This window comes from Scomber scombrus, chromosome 17 (assembly GCF_963691925.1).
Source record: "Scomber scombrus chromosome 17, fScoSco1.1, whole genome shotgun sequence".
Classification (NCBI taxonomy): Eukaryota; Metazoa; Chordata; class Actinopteri; order Scombriformes; family Scombridae; genus Scomber; species Scomber scombrus.
The window spans coordinates 2218540-2229040 of NC_084986.1; positions in this window are offsets into that span (position 1 = coordinate 2218540).

Genomic DNA, 10501 nt, shown 5'->3' on the forward strand with positions numbered 1-10501 from the left:
ACCTTATAATATTTATTTATGAAAAGGGTTTAACCCATACTCTAATATATTGTAGATGGAAAGAGGCAAAAAATATATATTTATTTGTATGAAAATATTAATTATCACTCCTTTATCCACTTGTGTATTTTTTAATCACTAATTTACCCAATTTGTAAACAAGGACAAACAGTGCCTTTGTTCCTATAGTACATGATGCCTGAGGGCTTCCATTTCTTCTGTGTACAAGTTGTTGTAAATAAAGATTTTTTTGTCAGACTGGCGTGCTTTTCCCTGACTGCACAATGAGTGGAAAGCAGCTGGACACCTGCTCTGCTCAGGTATATATTCATCAGTCAGGTGATAGAAAGACTAGACTTGGTGCAGAGTTTGTTTGTTGTGTACTCTCAGAAAGACACCCGGATTCTTTAAGAGCCGACCGTTGTTACTACCTAAAACACACAGCGATGTTTGACCACTTCATATGTGGCTGCAAACCATCCTATTGTGATGAAGTCAATAGAACCACATCATCTGCAAAAAGTAGATAAGCAATCCTGAGGTCCCCAACTTAGACACTCTCCTCCCCCCGGCTGTGCCTTGAGACTCTGTCCATGAAAATCAGAAACAGAATCAGTGATAAGAGACAACCCTGGAAGAGCCCAACAAATCATGGAGAATGAGTCAGACTTAATGCAGATAATGTGGAAACAGCCGTCTTATAAGGACAGAATGGTGGACCGAAAAGTGTTCCTTCCACTACCCAACACTGTTCCCAGTCTCCAGCAGTTCTCCACCACTGTTGAAACCAGCCTTGCCTTCCTTCCTGAGATGCCTGACGGTTTGCCAGAACTTCTTTGAGGCCAAGCTGAAAGTCCTCCATGGCCTCCCCAAACTCCTCACACACTATGTTTTTCTTCAACCACCACCTGAGCTACCACCTTTTAACCCTATGGTTCCCATCTGCTGCTTTAGGAAACCCTGGGCCTCCTTCTTCAGCTTTACAGACCCCCACTGATGTCCAAAACAATCTCTTCACGATGCAGGAGGAATTCCTCCGCAGGTGGGAGTTGAAGATCTCATGGACAGGGACTTCTGCCAGACATTCCTAGTCAACCCACACTACTTGTTTGGGTCTTCCAGGCCTGTCCAACAGCCTCCCCCGCCAACTGATCCAATCAATGCCAGGTAGCGATAAGTTGAGAGCTCTGGTGCAAGCCCAACTATATTTAGTCGGTAACTTCCCCACAGAGGTGATGTACCATGTGCGTAGTGCTAGTTTACAATGCCCCAGGTCCCCACCATTGCGAATGTACCAACCTGAGTCCACAGGGCAGCAATTCCATGTTATTTCTCCATGAGTCAAGGCCTAGCCACCAGATGTTTGCCGGCATGCTCCCCTTCCAGGTCTGGCACTAAGGGAGTGACCTGGTCTCCCACTTCCAGGTGAGATTCACACATGCCTGAAATGCCGCTTCATTGAGGTCTGTGAATTGTTCTTGTTCTGGACCCTGACCTGGTACCAAATTTCCTTTGGGAGACTCTACCTTAGGGGCTATTGCCTCTGACAGCACAGCTCCACTTAAACCCCTCAACTACCATAAGGTGATGATTCTTGTAGGAGATGCTGTGCTTTATATGGTTCTAAATGTAATCTTGTTTTAGTCAAATCAACAGTCCAAAACCCAACACGTGATTTGAAGATGTCACTTTGGATTGGTGCATCTCAAGCATGCACTGTACCCCCTCCAGTCTTCATTTGAATTTCTTTCTATTACATTACAATACATCAATTATGGGGGGAAAAATCTACAGATAAATCAATATTGAGAGTTAGTTGCAGCCTTAACATCAGTCCTACATTGTACCAAGCCCAGTAAATAAACGGTTCCAGTAGCAGCTGGAGTGCAGGATACATGTCCAGTAATAGACTTACACAATGGCAACAAATTTCCAAACATACAAGTCATTACTATGTTTTTCTTTTAGTTGCCTGTCTGTCCATTCATCCACTTAGTGTAATTATGGAGATACTGAACAGAGCGTAACAAGGAACAGTTGGTGTTCTTGCTTTTGTCCGGCCCTGCTGCACATTGACTTACAGTCAATAATAGACCCCAATAGAATCCTTATCTCCTCTGATTCAAAGACCTGGTGTCAAACAGCAGAACACATGACTCTTTAATGGCTGAACTCGGAGATTACAGGACGGACACACAATTGAAGACAGCGGATCAAAGCTGGCAGCTTTATATTTGCAATTATTTGGTTTCTCTGCGGCACAATGGAGGGAGATTAAAGTGTTTACCAAAATGTTACCAGAGCCAACAAAGAGAGACCGACAGAGAGGGACGGAGGGAGGGATGATGTCTGTGAGTAAACTGTTAATATCACACCATGGTGACCTCAGTAAAACATGCCTCCTCTTGAGTCCACTTAAAGTCTTGGACCAGATGGGGACACAATAAAACCATAAGATCAAAAGAGAAAAGAGATGGTTTGTGTCGTCAATTTCCTCTTAACTGACACTAACCCTTAAGTAAAAAAAAAAGTGTTTTTTTACTGAATTCAATAGTTTTCTGACACACAACTGTAATATTTAAACTCTACATTTGCAATAATCAACATGATCATGTAACACATCATCGTGTAGCTCCACAAATTCATCAAAAAATCCCATTTGCATACATTAATATCTTATAACTACTGTAAGGAAACAGCTGGTTCTCAAAGCTGACTCGATTCTTTGACTAGATTTTTCCAACAGGAGCCTCCTGTGATTACTGTACAGTCATTGGATGCAGTAATACAAAATTATATTAATCTTCCAACAGCAATAACAACACTCCAAACACATGCTGTACTGTGATTCCCATGCTGCTCTTTAGGATTACCTTTACAATTGCTAACCTCTTGAAATTATAAGTATTTTTATATCAATTATTACGACTATATTCATTCTTTCACGGACGGGCTTCACCAAGTAGGTACGCTTAAAAGAAATAGAAGATGAAATGCACTTTGCTTCTTATTTTCCTTTATATCACGGTCTGAAAAAGTTCATTGGTTACCTTTTGTTAGGATATCAGCACAATCAGATTATGTAGAAACCATGTAGAAAGAACTTCATATTGACAGTCTTCATATCATTTTGATGCATAAATGGTAAAACCTCATACAACACATGTTTAGAAAAGGTCTTTTGGATATGAATCTCAGGTGCCCAGAAGTCTTTATTTATATAGTGATAGTGTGTGTCATATACTGTTATCTCTGGAGATTTTCAACATCATAACAAAAACTATTCATTTGTCTAAATACCCCCAATTAAATAAACATAATAAATAATTAATGTTGTGTTTAAAATATTAAATAAATCATACTATATAGTATTTAATTGCAGGTTTTTCCAAACTGTCTTTATTCATGTTTTCAGGGAGTAACTTCATATCAGAATGATGTCAATGAAACTGAGAGGCCACTGCTAAACATTTAATAAAAACTCAATAAAGACAAATAATGGCCTCAGTCAGACTGCTTTCGATGAATGGCTGTGACGCCATCCTCCCCCTCCTCCTCCTCCCTTCTTGATTGGTTTTTATACGTTATCTACTCAGGGGGAAAAATCCATTTCAGGTGCTCATGCAGCGGCACAGGGACAGATGGTGGCATATGTAATGATTACAGAATCCCCACGTTAAAATACTTTAATTACTAAGTCAATAATGCCTGCAACAATTGCCGGACCTTTAGTGTAAAAACAACAGAAGGCGGAAGGCAAAACTTTGGGCCAATGTTTAACCAGAACTTTGCATTAGAGCTGATCGCGACAGCCTCCATATGTGTCTCTCCCTCTCTTTCTCTCTTTCTCTCTTTCTCTCTCTCTCTCTCTCTCTCTCTGTCTCTCTCTCTCTCTCTCTCTCTCTCTCTCTCTCTCTCTCTCTCTCATCTCTCTCTCTCTCTCTCTCTCTCTCTCCTCTCTCTCTCTCTCTCTCTCTCAGGTAGTTTTAGTGTCACACAGTTGTGCTCCAGATAAAACTGTGCTCACACGCAGTATATCTGTTATATATGATGCATAAAAACATTAATAATTATTACCATTTTACAGACTCTCTTTATCTCAAGAGTGTGATGAAAATACATTTTAAATATAAAAGAGGCTTATTTGAGAACTCCAGACACTTATCTATTTTTACTTAAAATAAAGTGTCAGTTTCTTGTATCCCAATAAACACACAGTCCTAGGTTAAATTCAATAAAGTACAATACTTTTTTGATAGATTTGTTTCAGCTACAAATGACAAAATACAGTGTGTTTTGAAAATGAGATAATGGAAACTGTAAATGCTTAAAGTTAAAGTGGAAAAAGTGTGATTTAATACATATTAATTGAGATTGAATACCTCTCTATTATACTAATAATAATAATGCAGACACAAGGCCTTTCTACCATAAATGTATGAAACAAAAGTATAATTTGTTAACTTGTTTATTGATTATTAACTTTAAAGACAGAATAAGGAAATGGTTGTAATTCATATAATTGACTTGTTAAACTGTTTTTATTTTTATTTGAGCTATTTAGACCTTTTTACATTATCAATTTAATAACTGAAGAAAGGAATTTATTTAATGGTCCACAAGGTAGAGATTTAAAATAATTACACTCATCGAGATTTAAACAATAACAAAGTCAATCCAGAATAAAGGGATGTAATTTAAACCACTAAAATCTTAAATTAAATGATAATATCAAATAAATATCTAAAAATATATATTTCTTTCTTTATTGACTAATGACAAACTGTGAACATGTGGTGGACTCACTCTGTTTGTTTAACAATACCAAAGTTCTGCCACTAGGTGTCACTGCAGCACTGATACTGTCTGAGGTAAAGTGTAGTGGTGGAAAGTATGTTTATTTAAGTATTTCCATTTGATGTTACTTTATACTTCCACTCCACTACATGTCAGAGGATATATTGTATTTTTCTACTCCACTACATTTATTTGACAGTTTTAGTTACTTTACAGATAAACATATAACACAATGGATAATATAACAGGCTTTTAAAATGAAACACATTCTTAAAGATGTGTGTTATGATTTGACTGATTTAGGCTATGACTCAGAGAAGGATTACAATTTTCGGTATCAGCATTCTTTTGGTTTCTTTACATCACTTTTAACGTTTAACCACCCTGAGGAGGCTTTTGGCTTTACCCTGCTGAATGCTCATGCATGTTTACAGGCCACATGCTATAATTTCTCACCGGAACAACGAGTTCAGTAAAAGAGGAACACAGTGAATATTTCATTCTCCACTGTAATGTTCATTCTGTCTGAATGGAACTTTTATTTTGTTTAAATCATAACATAGAGACATGACATGTGACATCACAGCTTCTATTTTATCACATTCAAAGTATGAAGTCAAACAAGTTGTACAGATATATCTTTACACAGAGAGTCAGAGACATTTCATTTAAGGGGTTTGAATTTTATTTTATGTTTGTTTAGGGGGGGAATTTGGAGTTTTCAATTAGCCTAATCTGAATGTTTTTGGGGATGTGGGAGGAAACCTGAGAGCCAGGAGAAAACCCACGCAGACACGAGGAGAACATGCAAACTCCACACAGAAACAAAGGGGTCTCTGTGAGGCTGTAGTGCTAATCACTGAGCCAACGTGCTGCCCTAAAGATAGAATAAAGGTTAGGAAAGGTAGAAAGGGGGGTGGGGGTGATTGTGGGAGGTTTGGGTGGGAAGATGGGAGGGTGGGCATTGGGATAAAGGTGGAATGAGGAAGGTTTAGTTGGGCAAGATGGGACTGGGCATTGGGATAAAGGTGGAATGAGGGAGGTTTGGGTGGTCAAGATTGGATGGCGGGCATTGGGATAAAAGTGGAATGAGGGAGATTTGAGTGGGGAAGATGGGACGGTGGGCATTGGGATAAAGGTGGAATGATGGAGGTTTGGGTGGTCAAGATGGGACGTGGGCATTAGGATAAAGGTGTAATGATGGAGGTTTGGGTGGGGAAGATGGGACGGTGGGCATTGGGATAAAGGTGGAATGACGGAGGTTTGGGTGGTCAAGATGGGATGGTGGGTATTGGGATAAAGGCGGAGGTTTGGGTGGGGAAGATGGGGGACAAGAAGATGGGGATAGAAGGGAGTTAGGAGAGGTGAACGGTGGAGGAAGGGGAAGCTATTCCTGTCCAGCTTCCTCCACCTTATTATCAGTGTCACACTTTTTCTTAAAAGTCCACCTCCAAAAACCCTTCTTCTCTTCATTTTCTTGCAGCTGTTTCTCAATCTTTGCTTCATCTACTTTAATGTTTTTCGCAACCTTTTCCTCATTTTCTTTTGCTTGTTTGTCCGCCTTATCTTGTTTTGCTTTCATTTTTTTCGCAGCCTTTTCCTCCTTTTCTTTTGCTTGTTTGTCCGCCTTATCTTGTTTTGCTTTAATTTTTTTCGCAGCCTTTTCCTCCTTTTCTTTTAGTTTTTTATCCGCCTTATCTTGTTTTGCCTTAATTTTTTTCGCAGCCTTTTCCTCTTTTTCTTTATTTTTGTTGTCCTTTTCACTCTCACTCACAACATCTTGCTTGGGTCCCTCCAGTTGGTTCATGAGCTCCTCCAACTTGGTGACTCTGTCCTCCTTTTGTTGCAGCTGCTCCTCTAGCTGTTTGACTTTCTGCTGCAGTTCCTCCTGCAGCTGGAGAACCAGCATTTTCTCCTCCGAGGCAACGGTGAGACCTTCTGCCTCTGTGTGGTGTGGTGTGTTTGGCAGTCCTGCCTGGTGTGGTGTGTTTGGCATTCCTGCCTCTTGTGGTGTGTTTGGCACTTCTGCCTTGTGTGGTGTGTTTTGCACTTCTGCCTTGTGTGGTGTGTTAGGCATTCCTTCCTCTTGTGGTATGTTTGGCACTTCTGCCTCTTGTGGTGTGTTTGGCACTTCTGCCTTGTGTGGTGTGTTTGGCATTCCTGCCTCTTGTGGTATGTTTGGCACTTCTGCCTCTTGTGGTGTGTTTGGCACTTCTGCCTTGTGTGGTGTGTTTGGCATTCCTTCCTCTTGTGGTATGTTTGGCACTTCTGCCTGGTGTGGGGTGTTTGGCATTTCTACCTGGTGTGTGGTGTTTGGCAATCCTGCCTTGGGTGGGGTGTTTGGCATTCCTACCTGGTGTGGGGTGTTTGGTAATCCTGCCTTGGGTGGGGTGTTTGGCATTCCTACCTGGTGTGGGGTGTTTGGCAATCCTGCCTGGCTTGGGGGGTTGGCAAAACCTGCCATGCGTGGTGCATTGGCATGTCCTGCCGGGTGTGGTGTGTTGGCAAAACCTGCCATGTGTGGTGCGTTGGCATGTCTTGCCTGATGTGGTGTGTTTGGCCATCGTGCCATGCGTGGTGCATTGGCAAAACCTGCCATGTGTGGTGTTTTTCGCCATCCTGCTGGGTGTGGAACGTTGGGAAAACCTGCCATGTGTGGTGTGTTTGGCCATCCTACCGGTTGTGGTGCATTGGCAAACCCCGCCATGCGTGGTGCGTTCACGAAACCTACCATGTGCTGTGTGTTTGGCCATTCTAATGGGTGTGGTGCGTTTGGCCATCCTGCCGAGTGTGGTACGTTGGGAAAACCTGCCATGTGTGGTGTTTTTCGCCATCCTGCTGGGTGTGGTGCGTTGTCAAACCCCACCATGCATGGTGTGTTGTTGAAACCTGCCATGTGTGGTGTGTTTGGCCATCCTGCCGGGTGTGGTACGTTGGGAAACCCTGCCATGTGTGGTGGGTTTGGCCATCCTGCCATGTGTGGTGGGTTTGGCCATCCTGCCGAGTGTGGTACGTTGGGAAACCCTGCCATGTTTGGTGTATTTGGCCATCCTGCCGGGTGTGGTACGTTGGGAAACCTTGCCATGTGTGGTGGGTTTGGCCATCCTGCCGAGTGTGGTACGTTGGGAAACCCTGCCATGTTTGGTGTATTTGGCCATCCTGCCGGGTGTGGTACGTTGGGAAACCTTGCCATGTGTGGTGGGTTTGGCCATCCTGCCGAGTGTGGTACGTTGGGAAACGATGCCATGTTTGGTGTATTTGGCCATCCTGCCGGGTGTGGTACGTTGGGAAACCCTGCCATGTGTGGTGGGTTTGGCCATCCTGCCGGGTGTGGTGCGTTGGCCAAACCTGCCATGTGTGGTGTGTTTGGCCATCCTGCCGGGTGTGGTACGTTGGGAAAACCTGCCATGTGCGGTGTGTTTGGCCATCCTGCGGGGTGTGGTGCGTTGGCCAAACCTGCCATGTGTGGTGCCATGTGTGGTGCGTGAGCACGTCTTGCCTCGTGTGGTGTGGCTGGCACTTCTGCCTTGTATGGTGTCTTTGCTACTTCTGCCTGGTGTGGTGTCTTTGGCACTTCTGCCTTGTTTGGTGTGATTGGCAGTCCTGTCGGATGTGGTGTGTTTGTCACTTCTGCCTGGTGTGGTGTCTTTGGCACTTCTGCCTGGTGTGGTGTGTTTGGCATTCCTGCCTGGTGTGGTGTGTTTGGCACTTCTGCCTGGTTTAGGGTGTTTGGCAGTCCTGCCATGGGTGGTATGCTTGGCACTTCTGCCTGGTGTGGTGTTTTTGGCACTTCTGCCTGGTGTGGTGTTTTTGGCACTTCTGCCTGGAGTGGTATGTTTGGCAGTCCTGCCTGGTGTGGGGTGTTTGGCAGTCCTGCCATGGGTGGTGTGTTTGGCACTTCTGCCTGGTGTGGTGTGTTTGGCAGTCCTGCCATGGGTGTTGTGTTTGGCACTTCTGCCTGCTGTGGTGTGTCTGGCGGTCCTGCCATGAGTGGTATGTTTGGCACTTCTGCCTGTTGTGATGTGTTTGGCACTTCTGCCTGGTGTGGTATGTTTGGTAGTCCTGCCTGGTGTGGGCTGTTTGGCAGTCCTGCCATGGGTGGTATATTTGGCAGTCCTGCCATGAGTGGTGTGTTTGGCACTTCTGCCTGGTGTGGGCTGTTTGGCAGTCCTGCCATGGGTGGTATATTTGGCAGTCCTGCCATGGGTGGTGTGTTTGGCACTTCTGCCTGGTATGGTATGTTTGGCAGTCCTGCCATGGGTGGTGTGTTTGGCACTTCTGCCTGGTATGGGGTGTTTGGCAGTCCTGCCCGGTGTGGCTTGTTTGGCAGTCCTACCTTGTGTGGGGTGTTTGGCCATCCTACCAGGTGTTGTGTGCCTGGCCATCCTTTCAGTTGTGGTACGTTGGCAAAACCTACCAGTTGTGGTGCGTTGGCATGTTCTGCCATGCGGGGTGTGTTGGCACGTCTTGCCTGGTTTGGGCGGTAGCTCATTTTACTCATTTCTACAAGTAACAAAAAGCAGTGGCAGTTTGTAGATAATGTAATTGTCTGTTAGACTAGCTGTCTGTAGCAGACTGTATCTGTTGGTAGAGGATTGTAGTGGTCTTTGGTAGACTGTACTTAACTCTGGAACACAACACTTGAGTGCAGTTTAAGAGAGTCAATATGATGGAACCCTAGCCCTATTTCAGTGTAACAAAATTGTGCGCGATGACATCACAAATGTAGGTGTTAGAACCTTTGTGACATCATTATATCAAAAAGGTTCAAATGACATCATACGGTACTGATGACACGTGCACACATTTGAGGTCATGTGACCTGATCGGAGCACATCCAGATTTCAGAATAAAAGCACCATATTTAGAGAAAACTTGCAGTCTGATGATGTTTTAGGTAAAATAGGTTTTTAAAAATATTTACATTCTTCACTGAGGATCAATAAACATGAATCCATTCCACATCTTGTCACCCGACTAATATGGAAAAAAATAATACAACTTTATTTGTGTGGCACTTAACAATGTAACAAATGTTAAAATAGGGGAAAAATAAAAGTGTAAGGCTCAAGAGATTAAACAACAAGACACATTAAATACATGTAAAGGGTTTCCTATAAAATAATGTTTTAAGGGACAATACAGATGCAGCCTAACTGATTCCAATTCCAATGGGCAGTAATCCAAAGTAACTGCAAAGGTGTGGCCACCGTGTATAACACATTTAAAATAATAAGAAGCAGAGCCACAACCAAAATGTAATTTTGAATAATAAGATTGTTCTGATAACATATTAGCTATGTTTCCATCTGTGGTGAGATCATAACTTACTAAACATAGTATTAACAAATAAATAGATACAATTCTGTAATAGCACATTCATAAAAAATACAGGAAATGGTTAATTATAAGAGAAGCTTTGTTGTTTATGCTGTTTTTCTAGTTTGATGTTCTTAAAGAAAAGTTCAGTATTCATTTTTTTAATGAAACAGATCAGTTCATTGGCTTTCCACATGACAATAAAGAAAAAAATATATAAAATTGAACGCTATATTCTTTTAAATTGTGATGATTCTCAGGCAAGTTATGAGGCATATTTTGTAACTGATTTCTAAGTGGATTACTGGACGTATACTGACAATAGACTGGGGCTGAGTATCGGTACTCAATACCCTCAAGGTATCAACTGGAATAAATCAATACC